At 33.2% G+C, this 21,144-nt stretch overlaps 1 long non-coding RNA gene across 1 annotated transcript; it reads left to right on the plus strand.

Moving 5' to 3' along the window:
- The first annotated feature begins 561 nt into the window (after window positions 1–561).
- On the plus strand, window positions 562–6,828 carry LOC128206703 (uncharacterized). The gene is made up of 3 exons (XR_008256549.1): window positions 562–844; window positions 1,068–1,232; window positions 4,265–6,828. It is a non-coding gene; the product is annotated as an uncharacterized LOC128206703 (long non-coding RNA).
- Window positions 6,829–21,144: the final 14,316 nt, after the last annotated feature.

Genomic DNA, 21,144 nt, shown 5'->3' on the forward strand with positions numbered 1-21,144 from the left:
TAACTATTTCATGCCGTAACTGTGCGAAATCAATTGCGCCATTAAACGGGGTCTATGTTTAAACTTTCGACAACTGAGCTTTTCATATACAAAACAGAATATTTATTAGACTTAAGCATAACAAGCTTATCGTCACAATAACACATATACATTCAAAAACATATATATATGGCATGCAACAATTTTAACACATATCATATTATTCGATAAACTTATTTGATTTTTTAGTTTCTGGGAATAAAATGGTGAAAATGAATTTATATTATATCATATTTATTTTTTTGAATATCATAAACAATCGGATGATATTTAAGATTGATCAAACAGTAATCATGTACTGATTTTTGTATATAACTACAAATGACTTCGTATTATGGGTAATAAGGTGTATTAGATTACATCGTAAGGACAAGGAAAATGATGCGTGTACAAAAATAACAAAACATACAAATAGGGAAAAATACAACCAACAAAATATGAGTTTCTACCCTATCACATCAAATATCCATGACACATAAATGATATCAACTAGCACGAAGTTTGAACGCCTTATCTCATCGCTTATTTTCAAATGAGTATTTTATATACAAATAAAACCATTAACGTATAAAGTATATCAACATTTTTACACATTTGTCCATTCTTAAGACATTGTTGTATTTTGAATAGTTCTAGTATACTGGTTAGTAAAAGCTTTCCCTTATCTCTAGGTGTTTTTTTGTAATAGAAGCCTTCCTGTATTTCTAGGTATTCCAAAACCGGTATGACGGATCGGAGGAGTTCTATTTAGATCTCAAGGCTTACACTGAAGGGTTTGGAAATACATCAGCTGAATTCTGGCTTGGTAAATGTCGAGAATAACAACAAGCACTTGAAAACCATTAACCAAATATAGCAGACGCTTCGTGTATCTATACATCACATGTATTATACCCAATGCCATTCGCTCATAAATAATAATCATAAAAAATACTGAAATATTTGGACTAATTTCCTTGTCGTCATATTGCCTTTAAATCGTTCCCACTTTTCCTCTAACTTTTATTAGTGTTATGTTTCTATTTAAGGGTTAAGATACATAAAAGAGCTCGCGGATCAGGGGAATACTACTCTTCGCATGGAGGTAGGTGCCGCCGACGGAAGCGAGGCTTACGAAGAGTGGCCGGAATTCCAGTTAGGAGAGGCGCCGGGTTACAAATTGCACGTGGGAGGGAATGGCACGGGAACCGCTGGTAGAGTTACCTTATCTTGACCTTATTATCAGACAATTTGTAGCAATAAGTAAAAGCTACTGCACCCAACACCGGAGTTAAAAACAATGAGCTCGAAGCATGAGTTTATGTGTACCATATTTATCACGATGGTTGGGCCCAGTATTATAACTGTTTGTAACATCTTGTCACACTCGTCGTGCGATGTAGCATACAAACGATCGAGAAAAACTTCTGAAAAAAGTAAAAGATAAGTAAAAACGTTTTTTTATAATCGCACTAATTCAGAAACTGGCGAGCAAGTATAGCAGTTGTTTGAGGTGCTTACTTGGTTCATGATAAATGTATTTATAATTTCGAGAATTAGGTTCAGGTTCAGAAAATGGATGCATCTAAACATTTTACCCAACGTTCATTTTTTACGTTTTAACGTTGAGATTGGTAAAACACGCACGTGTTTAAATTCAAGGGAGTTTTGATAAGAAAAAACAGAAAAACAAGCAATAAGGGTGCTTCCTTAATAGAGTCCGTCTCGACCAAATACAATTTTTGACAGTAAAGTGTGGGGAAATATTTGGTGTTGTTTCAATAAATTATACGTATATTTATGTATCGCGGATTTGGTCTCCCGTTGTGGCACTCAACCATAGAACGGATGGACGTATTTCAGGATGAAAGTCTATAAATCGATTGAATTCTGGGTCATCGGTAATGCGGTCAAGCCACTGTGATTATTATAGTTTGTGACTTTAGTTCGCACGATATGTTTCTATGTAGACATGAACATCGTAGCTCTGTATTCACGGAGGTAGTGCTCTAAACTATATTTTATTAATATAGTATGTATGTCGGGTACGAATCCAATTTGTGCTAGTTTCCTTATATGTGATCTAGTTTAAGTCTTTAATCAAATACTCGTCGTACGAGAATGTGCGGTCCTAGTGTACAAAAATTCCATGTTTACGAATGTCTATTTTGGCAAGAATGGAAATCCATCCAAGGAGACCCAAGACCATGTCAGTTCGCGATCGTATGGGTAGATTATAGCACGTTTTTGCAGATAATCATTAGTATGTCAGTCAATGTTAGCGATGACCATAATTCTGCGCCATAGAAGACTGTAGTGATATTGATATCTTTTTGATCAAACTGGACATAATAAGAGGATTAATGTCATAGGAGTTGTCCCGTATAGTCATTAATGAAAATAGTGATGCCGGGCCATTTTCTTATTCTTGCGCTAACAGCATTGGAACACTTCATTGTTCTATGAAGTGTAATACCGCCATGTGCCGTAGAATCTGTCGAATGTAGCAAGGTTATGTTTATATTTAAAAAGTCATGTTCACTATATTTTTTTCCAATATCATAAATGCACATTTATGTTCATTAAGTTTATATACTTAAGTGTTTGCATAGTTGGTGACTTGTTGTTTCTGCGATAGGAGGGCGGCTTTGTTTGACGCTATTAACGTGAGATCATCAGCTAGCGTCGGATTTCCTGTTTTAAGAGTGTCGATACATGAGCCTTGATGAGAATCTTCAAGATCACACAGAAGTTTGTCTGTAAATAATGAATAGAGCCATGTAGAAAATACACCACCCGTTCGAAAGCTCAGGAATTGTCAAGTGTTGCAACGTATGACTTCGATCCGTTTATATATGCAATAGTTTAGTGTAGTATAAAAGATGTTGTAAGTGACCCTAGTTCTGTTTGATATTCGCTTTGCTGTTTATTTTGGACTTGTTTGTTATGTTTAGTGGAGCAAAGTTTGAGGCGTTCATTATGTTTTATTTCCAATAATTTGTAGATAACAGGTAGTAGCGTAATTGGGCTGAATCTCTTACAAAAATCATTTGGTTTGCTATTCTTATACATATGTATTATAAATCATTTTTTGTACCCGTTTGGATCGTATGGACCTTTAATCATAAGCGTAAATAATGTTTGTAAGTATGAATTAAGAGTATGCTCTCTGTGTATCAAGTGTTCATTAAATATTTTGTCTTTTCCCGGTGCCTTTCGTTTCTTTAGGTTACGTAATGCGCTTTCAAGTTTATTTGGCTGTACTGTTTTCGTTAAAATGTTATCTTGTGAGTAGTCGCTCGAATTTAAGAAGTCTTGTATTTGTTTCCTCGTTTAGTTTCTCGTGGAAATTCGTGTCGTAATTTGTGGTTTGTTTAGAATTTAATACTTCTGCATTAAAATAAGGCCCAAAAGCATTTGCAGTTCCGTTTCGTTCTCGAAGTGTAATGTTATTGTGTTCGATTTCGTTTACTGATTCTTTTGCGAATTTTGTATTCAGCGACCCATTCACCAAAATAAACGTTTATTACAGGCAGTTGCTGAGTAAGGGTCATTATAGAAATGTACGTTACAGCTATTTATTGCATCCTTTTGCGTATTAATCAACTGTAGTTTCGCTTGTTTATAATTGTCATAAAAATAGTCACCTTTCATTCTGATAGTTCCGTTATTCAGCCATTCCTTTCTTTCAATTCTTTTATTGCGGTTTGCCGCTTTGAATTCATAATTCCAGCACGGTATAGCACGGACATTAACTTACCGGTGGGCAATACTTGAGATGCTCTTTTATTTTATTATGTACTAATACGCATTAATTAACACTAACAAACTTTTGATATATATATGCGATTCACTGTATTAAAATGACCATACTTAAATTCAGAGGTTAACGATATAATCCCAAGTTATTCGGAGTTCACAAAAACATCTGCTTTCACCAAAGTCATCATTTTTGTATAGTTTTGGAATATTATTTAATACGCACAATGTTCGTATACAATTCGTAGAAGATCAGACATTTGGAAATGACTGATTTGTTGACACTCATTATTCTCACGTTAATGGGGGTGGGGGGAGGTATGTGGAAACATTATATATATTTTAAGAGTTTATCATTATAATCAAACGTGTATGAGAACATTGATGTTTACGTTCAGTGAATTTGAAATGACTTACAAAACGAGAGAAAAGTAAGCAGTATCACACCTGCCATTCTTCACACTGATCATATATTGTTACATTGCAGGGGATGAAAGTCTCTACTTCTCAAATGCCCAAAATGGAATGGATTTCACAGCAAAGGGCAGTAGCTGCGGTAACAACCACAGAGGTGGTTGGTGGTACAAGTTTTGTACGAACATCAACCTAAACGGGCACTACGCTCCGCCAGGGACAAAGTCCGGGTACAACTCTGGTTCAGGAGGAATGATTTATTACAGTTTTAAGCAATACGAATCACTCAAAACATCAAGAATGATGTTGCGAAGAGTTGGATGAATCAATCATTAATTGTCAAAATGGTGGGTGTGGTTGTTTGACACGTTCATTAAAATCACCTAGGTTTTTGTATACATATCTCTTAACCATTTATTCGAAAGGCTAACGGTTCAACTACTTTCATAACTTAAACAATGGGTAAAATATTATTTATGCAGATGAAGGTTTTGATTTGCTCAACTTAACTGAAAACACGTTCATTATTTTATGTCAAGTTTGCACACAATTACAAATACGAGAACGAACGAAAGACATAAAACATGATGAAGGTATGCAAGGTAATGCATTAACATATATGTAAAAAAAGATAAGATAAAGTCATTATAATACAAGTTGCATTCGAAAGATAACACATAGCTTAGTGTGTATATTTACTTAAGACATAAAACATTGATCTCGTTTATTCTGAACTAAAGACAACGTTAAACTATAAATCCTACTGGCCATTTTCACATCCACATAAAGCAGACGAGCAAATAAGTAGAGATGGGTACTATTTAGGTTATTTTTGGTAAAACTTATTGCAAAGTATCGCAATTTATATTCAACTATAAGTTTAATAACAATGAGACACATATGACTTAAACATGTGCATTTTTATTACATATATGTTTCTTAACTTAATTCGGTTGCTGTACACCGTGCCCATTAGAATCGGTTTTGGGAATTTGAGAAAAAAAAATGGCAGCAGAAATTCGCAATATTGATTTTGTCAAACCGTTTTAAAAAGTACGCTGGTGATACAAAGAACTTGTAGTATATTTATTTATTAATTATGTGGTATTTTGAAATGTTTTATTAGTAGATGACACTAATTAAACCCACAATGGTTTAAGTTTAGGTGGGCGAGTTATGGCGCTCTTGCATTGTGCCAAATCATATTTTGTATACCCGGACACATCTGAACTAGAAGTGCACATGCAGTGACAGAATATACTTCATTGAAAAAAATGATTTTTTTTTTCAATTTGTGGCACGAGTTATGCAGAATGTTTATAGAGGATAATTGTTGTTGTTTTTTCAGAGCAAGATCGTAAAAACATTCACCGAGTGAGCACCAAAAATATATATTATACAAGTGGCGTTCACGAGGAGAAATAGATTTGCGATCAGAAACAAATTTATTATTTTATTTTTGTTATATGCCTAAAATGGAAATAAAACGTTAATTGTAGTCGTAACAGAAAAACGAGCAAAATGTATGCGAACGTAACGTCATTTTGGATATGACATCCATTTGTATAAAATGTGTCCTAGCCATGTGCTTGTTTACGTTTAATTTTGAAGTGAGAGCGGGCTAAAAATTCAAAACAGTGAAAAATATCTAATTGTTATTTTACTGTTCAGTAATTTCATATAACAATCTGAAATAATATGAAAAATGGCATTGTACCAGTTAAATATTAAATATAAGAATTATATTGTTATTGACACACCTACACTTATGTTCAAGTAGTACGGTGTTGAAATAACAAACAACTCTAAATCAAAATTGCTGAGAATCTGGCATCAATTAGGCCTAACAAGCTTTAGTTGCTTATTTTTTTAAACCAAATTTCCTACTCAATTCTGAATTTACTAAATAAAAAAAAAATAGTTGTTCGTGATCATCCAAAAAAACCTGAAAACGTAACGTTAGCCAAAAATAGCATTGATTTTAGCTTTATCTGATTTATTTTACACTGTCCATGCTTTGTTCTTATTAGAAAGAAATACATGAAACGTCATTATTATACCGGTCCATCTGTACTAAAATTCACTGAACTGTTAGATACGACATAAGACAAGAACTCATCAAAGTATTTATTGTCAAAGAAGCGTTATGTATAAGACAAACGATTCTAAATATTGAATTATAATAATGTTTTATTGTTTTTTTTTGTTTGTTTTTTTTTTTGTTCATTCTCACCTAATTTGAATATGAACATAAAACTGTACTCGCATTGACGTATTATCTAATTACATGTGTTTTCACTATGTGTTCAATTATTTTATATATGTGGTTAAAGAATTTGACATACAAATCTTAATGAAATATATGTTCTGTTCCGCTCTGAATCCTGTAAGTACATAAGATGTTTCGAGAAATAAGAGACATGCATCAACAAATGCATTGAATGATAGCAATTATGGATGACATCAAAATATATATGGATCATGATTTTCTTGTATTTTATATTATAGTATTCATATTTCTGACGAAGAGTCTTGCTTTAGAACTACAGACTTTTGTAGCTATACTAGTTATATTTGTCGTTTGTAATATTATGTAGTAACAATGTGCTATGTACAAATGAATAAATATCACTATGACTTCTTCTCTTTTTAAAGCTGAACAGTTCATCAAAACGACACTCTCGTCTGCAAATTGATAACGACGTGATGCCAGCGCGTTTTGCTTAATAGGCAAATCATATTATTTGGAAATGATGCTTATAAATTATATCACATGAGAGGTAATTCAATACCGACTTCATTGAAAGAGTGTTCTAAAAGGAACGAATCGTGTCTTGTTTTTATCAATTTAAAGAGTTATATAAACCTCATATTGAATGACCACGAATGGGATATTTTTCTTATGAAATGCATACTTATTTTATGATTTCAACAAACCGTTGAGATATAGCCCACACATTTTGTAACGTTCGATAAAGTTACACGTTAACAGGATTAAGCTAAGCAAACTTCTTATTTGACTATATTTTGTGTTGCACTTATTACGTATCAAAAGGATTTCAAAATGATTTCGTGTACAGTTCGGCGAGGTCGTGTCTATGATATGATATATTTTGCAAGTGTTTTATTCCGTTCTCGATAAGAAGATTTAAAAAGAGACGAGCTCATAGTACAGTATCTTTCAATAATTGTAAAGCATATTTATTTATCAAGTATGCAAATGGCTGTTACAATACCAACGGATCTTTATCTTGAATTATACACTATTCTACAAACATTAAAAACGTATTTTTTCTGGCTTCTTCTGTTCGAAACAGTAGAACTCAAAGAGACAAGGGCCTGATAGTATTTAACTAGTCGAAAAGATGATATCTTTGAGCACAATCAAGTGGACAAGTAAAAACGAAATTGTAGGTATCCCTAATTGGGGCTATTGACTCTAATTTTTGGAGATCATTCGGTTTTTGCTGGATTGAACCTTTCAGCCCATATATGGATCTCCTATGCAATAAGCGAGTGTCATGTATGTTCTTTCAATATGGATATTTTAATACAAATATATATCGCTTAAATAAGTCCTCATATAGAAGAATATTCAAAGCACTTAATCCACGTTAAATCGCGGATTATCGACAAAAGTTTGAACAGAATAAATAGATATGTATTTAAAATAATTGTCTACCCATGACAATATTTAATATTTACTGAAAAGCCAGGCCGAAAAGGCAATGCTCCTGGGGGCAAAATTTTCCCACCTCCCGACATGGGGCAAATTTTCTCACATGCATGGTTGTGTATAAATCATTTGACTGTAATAATCAAAAAGCATATAACAATTCTGAACAGATTAAAAAATATAAGCTTTATTTTCGCGCTTTTTAACCTGGGAATTTGCAGCAACAATAAGCGAGATGTTCATCAATGGAAAAAAGACAATGTGTGACCTTCACATGCAATTTCATTGTTTATCGAAGCACCATCACCAGCCAGTATGTCGACAAAAACGGGAGTGGTTGAGAACGATAATTAGGAAGGATCGATTATAATCCATATGGCCAGGCTTTTGGATAGAAATCATAAATATTTTCATTTTAGTTTTGTACAAGCACGGATACACAAACGCATGATAGCATAATTGTATAAACAGTAAAGACAATTCGCTCAAGCGGTTTTTCGCATAGAAAATCCGTTTTGTTTGTTTTCTGTTGTAGTATTTTTTAAGGAATTACGTGGTTGATGTCAATATCGGGGAATGAAGCATTAAACGTTATAAGCCCATTTATTGCATCATATATTGATGGTATAAGCTGTCATAAAACGCTGACATACACGGTCGTTACGATGATTATTTTGAACAAAAGTGTTAGACATGTGGTTGCATGCGGACAGTGGTTGCATAAAAATAAGATTCTTAAGATCACGTTCCAGATTTGTCTTTATATAGTAATAGATTTTGGGAGTGCAAATACTATAAAGGAAAAGGAACTTCGATAGTTCAAAAGTATGTTTAAAGGATACGGAAATGCCATTTAAGAATATAAAAGTAATTATATAACGCATGTGTACTTTTATGCATCTGTGGATGTTTTGAGAGCAAAGCAACTTTATTAGGATAGATGATTTTATCAGATTTTAGCATAAAAACATTTGAATATAATCGAAAATCTTATTTGAAGATAAATATTCCTTTAAGAAGTCACAATACATTGTTGATTAGACTCATTTGACATAAACACATACCTTGAGCAAAAAATAATAAAATATGTTATCAAAGTCTCCGCTTTCAAGTCCTCCTTTTTTGTTTACTAGACAAGCGAGATAGTCTCGGAAACTTCTTGTTACGTTAATAGCTCGATCAGGTATACGAATGTATGATTGGCTGGCATCGATTGTACAGTGTACTAGGCACTGAATCACCTATTCAAAAACGATCAACAAGAAATAACTCTTCCATGAAAAAAGCATTCATCAATATGATTAGTTTCCCTTATGGCTGCGGCAAAGCCCTAGGAAATGGCTTTAATCTAGAAAACCTAAGATCTCCCTACCTAATTCTCCACAACTCATTTCTGTCTGAGTATTTTACTTGTAATTTCCTAAAAACTGGAATGTCAGCTATTTTCTTTGGAATTTAATTTAATACGGGGTATATTGATCATTCACGTTGAGCAAGTAACCGCTGTTAACCGATCGTAAAATCTCATTAATGTAGGAGGTTATATATGAGTCGCATTGCGCCTTCAGACATAATAAAGCGAATGATATAATCATTTATAAAATCAAAGCACTGAAAAGGCTGTAGGACGTAATGGTGGTAGTTTTAAAAGTAGTCATTCTGTTTATATTATCAAGAACTTTCTGTAACACACACTCTTAATGAGCAACAGCAACGCCAAGAATAACAACGCTATATTTTCATATAAGGGAATAGTTTAACACAGGGGAATGGCCTTACTTACCGTATAGGTATTGTGATTGTCTTATTTACCAAGTGTCGGTTTGTTTCTTAAATGGTTTTCAAGGGTTGCGACAATTTACACATCGCTTGAATAAAACATACAAAAATATCAGAAATTATTGGTCACCATTTAAAAAAAGAAATGTTGTAACATCATGATTTTACAGTGATGAAGTTAAACAGTAAAATCAGGTGTGCAGCGACTTATGTACAAGTATTGGGATATAAAAGCAGTAACAGACAACCATACCCCCCTCCCCCCTTCAAATTAAGATCAGTATCAACTTCCTGACAAAGGATAAAATTGAAAAACATAAAAGTACAATAGCTAAAAATATACTGCATCCAGAGTTATGGTTCTTGTGAACTGCACTTATCCTTATTGAGATCTATCTGTATATGATGTTTGAAGTCAATACCTCAAAGACTTTTAAAGTTATGCTCCGGACAAAAACATGTGTTTAAATTAGCAAAGGGCAATAACTAATACTGCCCAAGAGTAATGGTTCCTGTGTTATGCACTTTTCCTTCATGAGATATATCTGTATTTGCTGTTTATAGTGAATACCTTAAAGATTTTCAAAGTTATGCAGAGAAAAGAGTACTAAAATTAACACAACCCCATAACAAACAAATGCCAACGAGTTATGGTTTCTGTGCACCGCACTTCTCCTGAATGAGATCTTCCTGTATAAATTATGAAGTTTGAAAACTGTATCTGAAGGACTTCAAGTTATGCTCCGGACAATAATTGACAAAGAGCCATAATGAATATTAAAAAAAAAACTGCCCCAGAGTTATAGTTCCAGTACACTGCACTTCTTCTCATTATGATATATATTTATGTGAAGTTTGAAGTCGATACCTCAAAGACTTTGCAAGTTATGCTCCGGACAAGATTGCCCTGATGCAAACACACACACGCCTACCATAACTATATCTAAAAAAAAATCAATCAGTGATAAAGTTGACAAAATACATTTTAATCATGTAACAAATGGAATGACAAGGGTGCTTTGCTATTGGTAAGTCCAAGGTTTTTAAAACATATCATGTACATTTATGTAAGTTTTGTTTACGTTCGACAATGACATTCTTGCAATAAAGAAAAACAATGACTGTCAATTTGTATGAAATATATATGAAGCGAATTTCTAAACTAGAGTGATTTAAATGTTAAACATCAAGCAAAACACAAATAAAAAGAATATCGTAATAGATGAATGTTGGGGTTACTGCGATTACATAGTCAATGAAAACAAGGTAAGAACTCGTTGGGGTTAACACCGGTTTAACGACACCCAACTATACACTTGCCCGAATAATATCAATACGTGCAAAAGTAAAGATGTAAACCTCATTGGAATTATCTTCAAAATCACCAGAATGTTCAGGGTCACATTGAAGGTTTAATCATAATGGATTGCTCCATATGTGCAAATAAAGAGTCAAAACTTTGTCATGCACTAATATAAGGGATTTTGAAATAAAATGGCACATGCATTCGGTACATAAACACGACGTGCCGCTTACTAGACCCTAAACACTCCATCAAAATTGAAGGTCACACTTTGAGTTTAATCATTATTAACTGTTCTATATATGCACATAAATAGATTATCCGTGTCCGGGCTGTAACTTTGTCATGCAGTGTGTGTATGCTACATATAAAGAAGACGTGTCACATACAAGGCCCACATTCCTATCTCAATTCCAAGGTCACACAGTCTTATCATAGAGGCATGCTGTAGATGCGCATACCCACTATAGTCGGTCGTGTTCGAGATGTATTTTTGTCATGCTGAGATAGATTTCTTTAAAAATAAATTGGCACATGTGTTCGGTAGATAAAGGCAATGTGGCTAGTGCAAAACGCCAATACCATACCTAAAAGGTGTAGGTCACACTCACATGCTGTTCATTACGGAATGCTGAAGATGCAGCACATTTTACATATTTGTTATTGTTTTACAATATTTTCATTGTATTTTTCACTCCTAGTTTGTACTATGATACTCTCATTAATAGACTAAATAAAGATATAATCTCAAACCTTGTTCATGCGAGCTAGGGCTGAACCTTGCCTTCGAATGACTTTAAAGAGCAAGCATTGTGGCTCCGGCATGATTACTTCGTTGACAGGTGTTGTAAGTGTCCAGTCGTTGAGTACTTGATATAAATTTATATTTATTTATTTATAGCACGTGCGTTTATTCACTTGTCCATTGTGAAAATATAATGCTGAGAATGTGCTAGCAAAATTGGATAATACTTCCAAATTTCACATGATGTTCGCATTGATACTGTAAGTAGTAACATATGCATAAATAGCATTTTAGTAGATAATTCTACCATTTGTTTGGCTTACTTATTTCGTTTGAGTACATTATACGATCAATTGAGGAGATAAAATATATTTTGATGAGATGATACGATCATTTTATAGTATAAGCTCTATAAATTATGTTGTAGTTTATAGATCATAAAATTATTTGAAATAAATGTCGTTTAAATATTTCCTTTGTTGTTATCCACAGAATGCGGAAGAGAATACGGGTTTTCTTAATTTTATTTTAGTTTGGATCGTATCTACAGGAAATGTAAAATGCATTTTAATATGACATAAGATCTTTCATCTGCTTTTTATAAAAGAACAACAACCTTGGTTAATTTGAATTTAAATGACATCGTTTTGTAAAAATACAGTCTATGATAAATAACAAAACTGTACATTAACACAAAAATATATGAACAGTAATGACTTAGCATTAGTAATTATAACTTTTTTTACAATCGTTGAAGAATAAAAAAAGTTTGAATTTTACCGCAGAGTCATCCTTGAAAGATTAACTGCATAACAGACACCTGTCTTAATCAATGTTTCAGGCTTGGTTACAAGGATCATTGCCAGACTGTCTCAACTGCTTACCTATGGGTTTGCGGCAGTCCAGTCTTCGGTTAAAACTCGTACATCGCCCATTGTATTATCAGCATACACGGACGCGTCTACTATGTGAAAATATGTTACATAGGAAGACAACTAATGCATTTATAATGTATTTTAATCTGTACGAAAATATTGTGCAACGCTATTAAAATTCTTTCACTTGTTATTGACCCACTGCATGGAAAATTGTCTCGGAAATTACTTCTATAATATAAAATTATGATATGATAATGATATAATAATTTAATGGATCGCGTATCATTGTATAACATCAGCTATTAAATTTAATGTTTTTTATGCATAAACTTTACTTTTGTCAGTCTTTAAATGCGTTATATACACACTTAAATTGATTTATTTACCTATAAACGCATATTTGAGTATTCAGAAGTATTCTTCAGACTATTTCGTATTCCTATCTAACATTAGAAAGTAATTAAATAATATATTAAAACGTACTTGTTCAACTTGCATCTTGTTTCCGTAAGTATTAACCGTTAGTGTCATGCCCATGTACATATCTATCTGTTAACACTATGAGTAAATGTGCATCCATTGTGTCTAGTATTAACAGTCGGACAATTAGGAATCTTTCAATATTTGTAATTAATGTAATGACATAATCTGTTTAGTTTTTTGTATGGTCATCTTAGAATATACTATGATGTTTGTGTTTGGCCAAAGTCATGTCCTTGCTGATATTGCAAATAAACCTAAACTTACAAATAGTGTTCTTCCCAGTGGACACTTTTAATCTATAATGTTTTCTAGGGTTATTAAGGCAGTGTCGTTTTCGTGTGTCGCTGATCTTGTATTTCACCAATCACTGGAACAACCTGATATAAGGACATTGGACAATATATGTATGTGTTTGTTTAATTTTAAGAATGTGTATGCATTGTTTGTTCTACCTACTTTAGGTTATACCTATGCGTAGCATCTGTCTGTGCTTGTTGTTTTCTGCATCCACCAACGGCGTTAAATTCTAACAAGTTGAATAAAAAAATACATGTGTTTATGAAATATTACTTAAATGTAGTTATTTGTTCGCTAATTAAAAATGTGCTTTGGTGCAATTTGTAGCTTATATCAGCAAAATCATTTTGCATACACTTTTCAGTAAGCGTTAAACAAAAGCGCTGCCATGCCCTATATCGTCCAAATTTATTACAGACCCAAAATGGCCGCAGCTATCATGTTGCATATCTTTTCCATTGCGTGATATCAATCACAACACAACGGAGCTGAGCGTCGTCATTTGCGTCACTTGTACATACAACCGCGCCGAAAAATGTTGCCCAAAACAACGGCAATACAAGCTACATGAAAGAAATAAACTCGATGTTACCCTAAGACTCAGTTAAACTCCAGACCGTATTTCGCTTATCAGGCATGATTCCATCACTGATATATAGGGGATATTTTGATAGGACGCTTTTCTGGTGACCTGTATTTCGTCGATTGTGATGTGTAAACACTTGTTTACTCACCGAACGAAATGTGATGCATGTCACCAGAAAATCGTCAATTCGTAATAGTCTATTTATTATATACCTTACTTTGTATCCATTTATAATTTTCGGTTTCAATTAGATTTAAGTTTTCCGCTATCTGTCAAATGTCCAAATATGGAATGACTTGCGGTTATGAATATGTTACGTACTTTTGTGCATTGATCTCATGGAAAGCTACACCAGCAAAACAAGTCAGAAGTTACAGAATTCGCTTTATTAAGCAAAATAAGAAGAAAATGTATATCTCAGCAAACAAAAAATTACTAAAACTGCAACAATTAATAAATGTCACAGCACAAACTATGACAAACATAACCGTACTTATTTTTCTACTATAAACAAATCGTAATTTCCTGAACACGGGACGTGGCAATTTTATTAAAAGCTCTTAGAAATGTTTGACGTTTATTATTTGCAGAACTGAGGAAAGTTCGTGAGTCAATCGCTATTACTATCGATCACGCGAATTCGCCTTCTTTTTGTATTGGCGAGCTGCCGTTTATGATAATGTTGCAATTGCTGATATTCAAATTGGCAAACAACTACTGTAGTTGCCTAAATAGATATGAAGTGTTCTCTGCTTCGTGCCTATCTTTGAATACCATGCTCCTGAAATTACATGCTACTACAGGCGTGAGTAAACTTAGTTAATTTTATGCATCTGAAATTTGACAGGTTAAACAGTTATATTTGTCACGCTTTATTAGCGACGCGAAAGTAGAGTAGTTACTAAACTAATCACCGTATTAAAGATGCACTCTTACTCCCAGATCAGATTTACCACAAATAATAATATTGTTTTAATATTTTAAATAGGATGAATAAATGTAAAAAAACAATGGTTCTTATGAAGGATACTGAGTTTAATTTGAAAGAAATAAGCATTTCACATGGTATTTCTACCTTATGAGACTATAGTAGATCACAGTAAATCTTTTAGCATTCACCAATCATTTAATATTTTTTGCGCTTTCTGCTATTGAATACACGGTTACAATATTGTTATCAGTAATTAATATTTTCCATAAATGCATTATTTAGCCAGTAGTTAAAGATTTATCAGTCAAAATTGAAGTTTGTTATATATGTGTATGTATTGATTGTGAATAAGAGTGTCACTTTAACATGATACTGGATCTGAAAACGACAGTTTAATTAAAGGGATTTTTAAAACGGCGTGCTGTATTTTTTGTATATTCTGTATATTATGTTGGATATGGAAACGGAAATTGATAGGCATATAATAAATGCCCATAGTTTGCCTTACCATCTTTTGAAGCATCTTCTGCATGTTGAAATATTGTTGCTGATCTAAAATATGACTCACATACATTCCTAAAATGGCCACTCTCATCTAGCTGTCATGGAATCTAACAATAGTCACTATCTTGGTTTGTGTGGATTCAGGTGCAAATAATTGTTTTGTAAAGTATGGCCAAAATAGACATTTGTAAAGATTGTAATAGTGTGGATAATTTCGGAAGACGTATTTGCATTAAGTTATAATTTATAATGAATTTCTTCGCTATTAGTTGGACATCGAGCTGATCCTTTATGAATGCAGGATTTTTGTAAACGGTAAAAGTTCATTTTCAGGGTCCAGCTGAATATACAAGGTATATTAGTATGTTATTTATAATTTAAAGAGTTTTATAGTAACGTTCAATTTAGAAAATAAATATTTAATTGTTGGAATGTTATTTACAGTAAACCATATGTCGGAACAAAGCATAAGATGGAAATAAATTCAATGGTGGGTTGTTGTTGTTTTTTATTGTTGTTTTATTGTTGATTTACGTTGTTGTGGTTGTTGTGGCTGTTTTGTTGTTGTTGTGGTTTTTTGTGTTTGTTTTTTTTTTTTGGGGGGGGGCGGTGGTGGTGTAAGATCGTTCTCTCGTCGAAAGGAAGTGAGTATTAAACAGAACTGAAAAGTAAGTGCATAATGAAGTTGCATTAAAGGTCTGTCTGAACAACAATGGAAGCAAAGTAGCCCTACTTTTTGGTAAATTCTAAGGAATATATGTTCCACAAGTTCATTTTCGTCCTAGCTTTAAAGTTAACAAATTTGGAATGACTTTGTCTGCTTTATTATTTTTAGACCTCTTATTATTCGGACAAGTTTTAGAGACTACTGTGGCCATTTTAAGTTGATAATTATTATTAAAATAATTAATGTTTATGTCCCATCGGCAGATCCTAGCGATAATTGTACACCTTTTAAAATATTGAACATGCCTATCATTGTCTATTGAACTCCCGGATTGTTGAACATTTCAAAAACATGAGGCCTAGAATTATGCCTCTCTGAGCAAACATCGCAATAGAAACATGAATCTCTTAAGCAGCATTCTGTGTTATTCTTCAATTTACACGGTTGAGTACATTGGCATTATTTATATGCATTACTTAACATTACATTGTTCGAAAAGTGGGGAAAAAACGCACACAATCCCCCAAAAAGGGCTATAGAGCTCTCCCGCAAAATCAAAGATAAAACAACCTGGCTGTGAATTTTTACCAAAAACAAATGTTGCTATGCTAGCATTGAATCAGCAGAATTTGGCATGAGCGTAAAACATATCCATTATAACACACTGTATAAACAGAGAGTTAACTTAAAATAAGATAGGATCACGGACATAACACTTGGAACAATCTTTGTACAAAGCCAGTCAGCAAGTTCCAATCGGGTAATTTATGTCTTGATAAAAACATTGCCCTTAGATATTCTAATAAAATAGCGGCTTAGAGATAAGTGTCTGCACTTCATCTACAAAACCTCTGGCGTGAATTCAATGAAACTTTAAAAAGGATATTTTTAAACATAAAATGGCAGAGAAATATTTGTCTACGCTTCATGTCCTATACACATTGTTGGATTTCAAGGAAACTTAACAGGATTGATCAGTATCAAATGTTGTACTTAAACAGTCACCATCAAGCACCAGTAGTGAATTCTTTTCATCAATTATTATCATCAATCACTTTTGCCAATCATCAAGAATCACCGTCAATCAAGAAAAATATTAATAATATTCAGTCCCAATCATGAGTCAATCATCATTGCCAATAATTATTATCGTCAATCAATTATCAATGTCGATCAAACCTTCACTTTCATTCATCATTATCAAGTATTCATCAGAAGTCAATTGTTCTCTTTCAGTTGGCGTTCAATCATCATCAATCAAAATCAGGTATATTCATGAATCATCATTTCATCATCAATGACTTTAATTAATCGATAATCTTCAATCATCATCAAAAGTCTTCTTCAATTATCCTTAATCATCAATATAAATATGATCAATAATGATGATTACCCTAAAAATTATCTCCATGTTCAGCTCAGATGGTATCTGACTGATTTATGTCCTGTTGCAATAATTTTACTTTCAATCCTACACAAATTGGAGAAGGGAAGACATAGGGTTTTCTGACATAAACACGTTCTAGACTTTAGCTCACTTGTTATGGACTTCTTTCTCAGTTTCCAAGTCAGCCACTTGATCCATATTAAGTTAATATGTGCAAGACTTATGTTTTGTGATGCCCATTCCAAGTGTTCCAAAGTTATACCCCTTTTATTTAATTGCTAAATACCGCATTTATGTACAAAACTTGCGTCCCAAAGTTTAACCATAGTTTTCAAGTCACCCAATTAAAATTTCATTTTATCCGTATCAAAACTAGTTGTGCAAGACATATTTTTTGCGAGGCCCTGTCAAGAGTTATTATAGGTATGTTATTTTATGAAATATAAGATTGTTTTGGTGCCAAAGCGATGATGCAGGGACCTGTGTATTCATCACATTCAGTGATAGGTCTTGTTTGATTTGTCGCTCGAATCCAACTTGTTCATGACACCTTTTTAATCATCGACAAGGCATGAAATAAAATGTGAGCAAAGATCAAGTCACTTTGGCAATTGCTGCACATTCTGCAAAAGGAATTACGTTTTTACGTTAAAATAAACATATAACCGTTTTTAAAAGAGGAACGTTTATCTGATGAGAAGGCGGGGTATATATTTGATATAAAAATTAAAACCATTCTTTTTCTGAATTGTGACAACACCTGCATTTAATGACGACTTAGGATACGACAGTGAAAATTGTTGGTCGAATACTATTTTGGAGCATTTCTTATAGCGGCATTATGAATTTTCAATCGTTACATGACCATAGCAAACTTTTGTTCACTTCAAATTGTTTTTGTATTATAATAAATTGTTCTTCTGATGCTTTGGCCGTTTGCTTGACTTCGATGTGGGTGTTAAACAAAGTATAATAGGAGGTTAAAGGCAAATGCGAAAGCCTTACCGACATCGAATGAGAGACACACAACGTACAAACAACACTGACCATTCACACATTTAATTACGTATATTCATCATAAATAAGTAATGTTAATGACAATTTGTGGTTTTATATCCTTATTGGCTTAATTATAAGGTATTTGTTACGATAAGTAAAAGCTACTGCACACACTACCGGAGTTATTCAGATAATACAAAATGAGCTCGTAGCATGAGTTTTGTTGGTACGATTCCAATCACGAAGGCGGGTGCAGTATTGTTACTTTTTGTACCATCTAGTCACACTTGTCGTGCAATATTGAGCACGCGTATATCGAAAAATCGTGGGTAATGTATCCGCATTCTACTTATTGCACGGTAAGAGTTCAGCGTTCTGGTTTCCTTTACGGTATGAGAATGAATGCATAAAACAAAACAGAGCAAACATCATCACATTTTGTACAATCAATGTATACATTTTCTATCGATTTATACTGTTGTTGTTTCTCGGTGATTTTCTTAGCGTTATATCTAAATGAATGGATATTTTTAAGAAAACCATGCCAAGGCTTCCGATTTGATTTATGTGTTCTTTTTTAATTTTCATATAATACGCACGATTTTCGTATACAATTCGTAGGAGATCCTTAATTTTACTGCATTGATGCAATTTTGGCATTTTGCAAATCAGACATTTAAAAATTATTGATTTGTCCACATATATTAATATGACGTTGGTGTTTTTTGTGGAAACGAAATTAAATGTACTGGAAACCTTTACAGCTCATTATTATTATCACATGCTTGTGAAAACATTGCTGTATACATTAAGCGTATATAAAATGACTTTCAAAACGGGGGGGATGAGGCATTTTCAGACCTGCCATTCATTACACTGTTTATATATCGTAGCATTTTAGGGGATGAAAGTCTATTTCTCCAAGACCCAAAATGGAACAAATTTTACAGCAAAGGCCAGCAGATGCGGTGGCACTGACAGAGGTAGTTGGTGATAAAGTCCGAGTATAACCCTGGTACAAGAGGACTGGGTTTTTTTACAGTTTTAAGGGAATATGAATCTCTCAAAACGTCAAGAATTATGTTCCAAAGAGTTTCACTTGTGAAGTAAACTGTTAACAATGTTAGAAATAGATATACGTTTCATATTAGAAAAATGAGATTTGGTGAACGTAACCAGGTTGTATTTCGATAAAAAAAAAAAACACATTAATTGTTCACCGTACATAAAACAGCCCTGCGTTCAGTAAAGGTGGTTTTGATTTGGTTGCCCGCTCGCAGTGTATGCGCAACGTCCAACGGGGATATAAAACAAAACATAATGTTTTAGTTAGCTAACGTTTTTGATATATCAGTGGGAGTATTGAAGTCGTGTGGTTTAAGTTCAGCCTCGTGCCAGGGATTTTAAAGTTCGATCAACGTTCGCCCAGAAACTGTAATTGCATTTTGACAGGCAAATCTGTCTACACTTACCATTTGTATTTAAGCAACAAAATGTCAAGATAATCATCGTCAATGTCGCAATGTGTATAGAAGCATAACCATGAAACAAATATTCTGTTAGCGGGTACAGTTAATACCATAGTGCTTTTCCGATTACATGCTGCCCATAACTCGAACGGAATGAAATGTAATATTACTTTATTTTCATTCTTTTTTTTCAAATTTGTTTTTTTATCTTAGAGAAGTTTGGACATCAAAACATGCCTTTAAACTAGTATAAATACGGTAAATCCATATCAACAAAGAAGATGAAGAAAGGAGTGAACTAAGTGAACTTAATTGGAATAAATTGTATTATATCAAGTTGTATCGTAGCATATGCCAATTTGTGTATTATCATACGTGTGCTATCTACACTCTTAGAAACACACTTCATTATATCAGATATACAATCAACTTCTGTCACAATAATCAGAAATGCGTAATTTGAGTTAACAGGCCGACAGATAAAATGCAATTTAGAGTGTTATCTTTGATAAATAAATACAAAATGTTTTCTTGGAATGTAACTTTAATCATCTTACGTCAATGGCCATAAAAAACATGACAACCAAATGTTAGCTATTTTTCGAGGCGAAAATATTTAACGAGCTCTTTGATCAGTTTTCAAAAAAAACATAGAATAAAATGCGTTTTTAGTTTGTTGTAGAGTATTACTACAGCAAACGTTCTGTCCTAATCAAATATATGTATGTTTAACTGTCTTTCAGCCCGCTCTCACTTCAAACTCAAACGTCAGCAAACACAGGGATGGGATAAAGTTCACTATCGCATGCAATTTGCGCGCATTTCTTAAAATCTACAATTTAATGCCATATTAAATCCTTTCTGGGCATACAATAAAAATAGCAATTGATAGTTTCAGTGAATAATCGCAATATATTTCATCTTGTGAACATAAAAATTAATACAACTCGCATTCACCAGGACCGATTTATCAATCGAGCAACGTTCATTCAATTAATATACAATGAATAATAAAATTTAATACAAACATAACAGAACAGGACACTATAGTTTCAATAAAACCTCTATAAGGTGTTGAGAGAAACGGTATGTAGGTAAGGAACAGAACAGGACACTATAGTTTCAATGACACCTGTTGTTAAAATGATTCATTCACATCCTTTTTTCCGGTTGTCTCTGTCAACCTTAGTGTCGAAATTTATTAACTTTCTAACAGCAAGCTAAATGATAAATCTTATAGTGCAATTAG

The sequence above is a fragment of the Mya arenaria genome, chromosome 10 (genome assembly GCF_026914265.1).
Source record: "Mya arenaria isolate MELC-2E11 chromosome 10, ASM2691426v1".
In the NCBI taxonomy this organism is placed as follows: Eukaryota; Metazoa; Mollusca; class Bivalvia; order Myida; family Myidae; genus Mya; species Mya arenaria.